A 6,016-nucleotide genomic window follows, 5' to 3' on the forward strand; every position below is an offset into this window, starting at 1 on the left:
GCCCGCGAGGGCGGGGGCGGCGGAGGAAACCATTCCAGGAGGGGGGAAGGATGCTTTAATTAAAAGAACATTTTGTAAAGAGATTTGAGGAAAAATGTATCTATCCTAGGACTCCAAGTCCACACCGAAGTAAGAAAGAGAACGTCGCGACGTTATAAAGGACGCTGTAATTCCTTTTGGTTTCACCGTTAGTTTTCATTAAATTTCCGATGGAACCAGTGTTCGGTGGAGCGTGCGGGCAGGGGGCGGGGCGGGAGGCGGTCGCCCCGTGACGCACGAACTGCGCGACGCCGGGGTAGGCGGGGCGGAGGTGCGCACGCGCGACCGGCTCCCTGTCTTCCGTACCCAGCAGCGCGTCAAGTTTTTTAAAAAAAACGTAGTTATCGAGTGATAATCTTGTTGAACCTGGGCGCCTTTAATTCAACCTGTGTACTTAGAGATCAGTCCGAAAGCCCTCAGGGCGTGAGGTGACGTGGGCGAGGCCGAGGGCCGGTGGTTGACTTGCGGGGCCGCTTCTCTCTGGCTTTCGAGGTGCCGGAGCGGGGACGCGAGGAAAGGACGGACGACGCGTTGTTTTCTACCTCGTTTTACCTTGTGGTAAAAGTTGAAGAACTGTAGGCGTGGCCTTGAAAAGTCTGTCCTCTGGCTACGGGACCCCACAGCGGAGTCCTGAGTTCTAGGTTTACTTTTGTCATCAACAATTCAAATACTTGAATTTTAACTGATTTTGCCAAATGCTCTTTGAAAGCCTTAGTGGAAAGGTTCCAGAAATGTTTGCAGCCTCCTAGTATGTCTGTGCCTTTCCAATTTGTAAAAGGAAACATTTCCAACAACTGTAATCTTGTTATTTCCCATTTTTCTCTTAGTGGTAGGTGTTCTTGAAACTGGTTAGTCAGGTTTTAAGCCAAGGGAAAAAATTGCTTTTTCATTTTGTAATTTTAATTCCAGGCATTAACTTCCTCAGTTTGTCACTGGAGGTCACCATCTTGCTCAGATTATTATTATTTCCATGAAGATAGGCTAATGGAGGTCCCAAGTGAAGGAAGGTTTATTCAACCACTGCCATTTTCAATGAAACTCAACGCGCATTCGACAGCAGCTCGACCCCATTTATGCCCTTAATATCTTTCCCGGCACCACTTTTGGAGGTGCTTTCTCAAATCTATAAATCTGTTTAAAAGTAACAACTACACGCCAATTCCTTGAATTAGTGAATTGTACCAAGGGTTAATTAAACTGACTCAGAGGATAAACTTTTAGGGACATTCAACGAAAGAGACATCTCAGAGGTCAGAAAATGTAACCCATCTTATCAGTGGGAAAGGCGATCAAAACTCAGCAGCAATGTTCACAAAGAATAGGTGGCAATAATCCCCAATAATGCTCAACTAAATGAAATACCAGATGCTAAACTCAGAGCTTCTATCCCATAACAGGAATCTTAAGAAATGTTACCAAAAGCGTTGGATGTACTCTTGCCTGGCATTTACAGTCCAGAACATGTTTTTCCATCACTGAAATGGGCTCAATCAGAATTAAAGATGTCTTGCTTTTCTGCCTTCCTACTGCCAAACGAAGGGGCTTTACTGGGGATGTACTGACAGCATCCGGGGGTGCTTCACGGATGCCAGTTGCCAAGACCACGGAGCCAAGTGAAGAGAGAAAAGTGAAAGTCTCACTGTGAAAATGTCCTTTTGAGGTTTTCGGGTACACTCTCCCCAACATATGCCCTTGTGTAGCCATACAATACAGCTGGGCTTTATCTTTGAGTCAAAACCACCATGTCCCTGAATTAAGTTTTCAGTTTCAGAAAGAAGAGGTATGTTTTATTTGTAGGCAAATTGATCTAACACTTTTAATCATGTCATTATTTTAAGGGTACTATAATAGGTTTCCTGTTATAAGAATAAATAATAATCCCAGCTTTCATTTCTTGCAGCAACCAAGACAACATTCCCTGGGTTTTTAGATATGTGTAACAGTTTGGGAGTCTGACCAGCTGCTGAACGGTAGCAGGCCAAGTAATGGGTAATATTTCAGAAGGAGAACTCATGCAGCACTTGTATATCACGTTGAGATTTTGGGTTATTAGACAGTCAACTCTGCGTATAAGGTGTCTGGCCAGTTGCAAGGCGAGAATTACTAGTCGTCCAATATTATCTCTTAAACAAAACAAAACAAAAACCCTAGTGTTTATTTTGCATTTTTTATCACAGCACTTTCAGAAAACTTTACAAAAATTAATTCTCCTCCCCAATTAGAATTCAACTGATAGCTTGTGTCTTAATCTAATACTAGCTGCTTCTTAAATCCCAAGCAGCTACTTTTTAGCGTAATAATAAACTTTAACAGTCCATTGTGGATACAGGCTTATTAAATGCCTTTTACAATTAGCAGAAGTTCTCTGGTTTCAGCTTTTGATTTTAGGACAGGATACAGATAGGATTTTGTCTTTGTGCACCACCATTAAGTAATTTAACTGCCTAAAAAGAGTAGCCATGAGCTTCCCTGGTGGTGCAGTGGTTGAGAGTCCGCCTGCTGATGCAGGGGACGCGGGTTCGTGCCCCGGTCCGGGAGGATCCCACGTGCCGCGGAGCGGCTGGGCCCGTGAGCCGTGGCTGCTGAGCCTGCGCATCTGAAGCCTGTGCTCCGCAACGGGAGAGGCCACAAGTTAGAGGCCCGCGTACCGCAAAAAAAAAACACAAAGAGTAGCCATCCTATTTCCCCATTCACGGTATCTGATTTACCCTGTCATTTATTTTCTCTGGGCCCTTTGCAACTGCTCAGGCTTACATGCGAATAACAGTTTTCTTCTACAAATTGGCTATTGTTTCAAGTTACAACCCAGAAACTTAGAATTTACAAATCCAAAACTGCATCTTTGAAAAGCAAGTAATAGAAGAGAATTAGAACACAAGTTGACCACTGGCGTAGACAGAGGAGGGAATGTGAACAAGGATGGTCCACCTGTGAATGCCACGCTTAAAAAGCTAAGAGAGCTTTGTAAGACCCTCTGCTAAATTATGTCCTGGAAAAGTAAAAGCATTTATCCCTGGTTAGATGACACAGGCATTATTATATCCTGTTACTAAGGCTAGTTAGGATTCTTCCCAGGAATGTTCTATTATCCAGCTTTGTTTGGGATTCTGATGTAGTAAGCAAAGTAAAGAAGGTGCCTTCCATGCAGGCCAGAAAAATTCCATTATTGTCCATTTAGTGCCGTTCTTTGGCTCAGAAAACATCTACTGTCATTTCAAAAACATGCAACCAGATGTTTCTTTAAAGAATACCTTATACCGGTATATCTCAAACTGGACACCTCACAGACCAAGCATACTCACCTAAGAAAGTCTAGACTAAAAGCTGAATACTGTCCCTTTGAGGGGAGGGGGGGGTTCCACTGGGCACCGATACAAATAGAAACATATAATACAAGTACTGAATTGAGGGTGATCCGTTATTCTCATTAATCTGGAGTACTTATTAACATTTGAGAGTACCATGAAAAGACACACTTTAAGAGTCCACAGAGAAAGAGTAGGTCCACTAATGAACAGCAACCCCAGGCTACATCCTTGGGCCTCAGGAACTGCCCTAATTGCCTAGGTGCAAGCTCACCATCTTCTGGCACCATCAAAATGCTACAGGTATTCATAAGTGAACGTGTTCACAAAGTGAGCTGCTGCTGAGAACTAACTCCAAGGAATGGCTAAGGCTATCTTAACTATTCACGCAAACAGATTCTGGTGACTACTCAAAAACGAGACACAGGCAGTGCCAGGCAACGTCTGCTCAGCATGTGGGGTCTGATGCTCCCCTCTAGTAACAAATGAGGCCACTCATCTTGACCCGAGATTTTCAAAAGCAACTGCTGTCGAGGGAAACCGCTGGCCAGTTTAATAGAAACAATGTAGTAGAGCCATTAAGCACACGTGAGAAAAGGGAAAAAAGTCTCCCACAGGATTCACAGAATGTAGGTGGCTGGAGGAGGTGCCCAGTGGAACTGGGCCCCCGGCTGTTTGTGGAGGGGGAGGCCTGCCTCCTGGGCTGTGTCGCCACGTGGACACGGGGGCTGCAGTGAGGCAGATCCCCAGCACCCTGCCAGGGTCCGGAGCCCACTGCAGGGGGGGCTGCTGCTTCCCTCCCTAGGTTTGCAGAGCTCTAGCCCCGGAACCAAGAGAACACAGGAGGGCAGGTGGGAGGGCCGGGAGTGAGGGCCCTCCTCCCCAACCCCGACAGGAGGGGCTCACGTGAGTGCCCTGCGAACGCAGGACAAGGCCCTAAACACCGGGCCCTCTGGAAATCAAAGTTTCAAAATAATGTGGTGTTTCAATGAATCACTATTCGGGGAAAAATCTAATAGTGTACACATCAGGAGCCCACAAGACAGTTACTTTTTCTTTAAATAGCCATGACTGGCAACTACTAGAATTCTTGAACACATCTGAGGTGATTTTAATTCAGATCCAGGTAAACCAGAAGTTGTCCAATTGTTTTTAAAAAAACAAAACTGTGTAACTTGCCACTGATAGAAGGAATTTTTTTTTAAATAAATTTATTTATTTTGAGCTGCTTTGGGTCTTCGTTGCTTCCTGCGGGCTTTCTCTAGTTGCGGTGAACGGGGTCTACTCTTCATTGCGGTGCGCGGGCTTCTCACTGCAGTGGCTTCTCTTGTTGCGGAGCACGGGCTCTAGGTGCGCCGGCTTCCGTAGTTGTGGCTCGCGGGCTCTAGAGCGCAGGCTCAGTAGCTGTGGCCCACGGGCTTAGTTGCTCCGCGGCATGTGGGATCTTCCCAGACCAGGGCTCGAACCCATGTCCCCTGCATTGGCAGGTGGATTCACAACCACTACGCCACCAGGGAAACCCGGAAAATTTCCATTAGATATTTACTATCTCCTAAGTACAGGCACGTGGAAGTACATGAAAATGACATAGCTCATCTGAGCTGGAGAACTGAGAGCATGGAGGGGTCCAATCCAGCCCTCGCCTATGTTTACATCAGCGCTGCTGGACCCGGACTCACCCTCTCGTTTACGGATCAGATGCTCCATGGCTGCTTTCCTGCAGCAAAGCAGTGGTCGCCACAACAGACCACGTGACCCCAAAGCCTATTAGAGCAACTTTTTAGGCACGAGATTTCAGTGTCTTTTTGTAAATAATGAAAATGTGCCTGACTACACAACTGGACACATTTTAAACAGCGAATGTTACTAGCAAGAGGTTCTTTAAGGACCAAATTCCAGTTTAATCTGAGCACACCTTACAGAGGCTCCACACCATCCTGGGGCTACATCAGGGGACCCGAGTCAGATGCATCCCAGAGTTCTAAAGAGAAGGGACCCTGAACACAATCAAAATGCAACTGTGCAGATGAACAGAAAATGCTTCTGCAGAAAAAGCAGCAAAGTCTGGTGTTCGTCTCACAAAAAAGCCCGAGATTCCAAAAGAGCAGCCCCCACGCAGAAGGTCCCCGTGAGCACGGCGGTATCTGCTCAATCCACAAGCCACCCTGACACTCACGTGCACATGAGTTCTAGTTAAAATACATTAGCTTCGGCCTGATGGACTCTCCCAGCTTTTTTTTTTTAAGGCAACTGATATCAACTATTCATTTATTTATTTATTTATGGCTGCATTGGGTCTTCGGTGCGGTGCGCGGGCTTCTCACTGCGGTGGCTTCTCTTGTTGCGGAGCACGGGCTCCAGGCACGCGGGCTTCAGTAGTCGTGATGCGCGGGCTCAGCAGTTGTGGCTCGCAGGCTCTAGGACGCAGGCGCAGTAGTTGTGGCGCACGGGCTTAGTTGCTCTGCAGCGTGTGGGATCTTCCCGGGCCAGGGCTTAAACCGTGTCCCCTGCATTGGCAGGTAGATTCTCAGCCACTGCACCACCAGGGAAGTCCCCTGATATCAACTTTAGATTCAAATCTTCCAATAATTCCTAAAATCTGTATCTGTTCACAATGAATACGTTCTTTAAAAGCTTTTCAGAGAAAAAAAAGTGATACAGAAGACACGCCA

Source organism: Kogia breviceps, chromosome 19, assembly GCF_026419965.1.
Source record: "Kogia breviceps isolate mKogBre1 chromosome 19, mKogBre1 haplotype 1, whole genome shotgun sequence".
NCBI classification, from domain to species: domain Eukaryota; kingdom Metazoa; phylum Chordata; class Mammalia; order Artiodactyla; family Physeteridae; genus Kogia; species Kogia breviceps.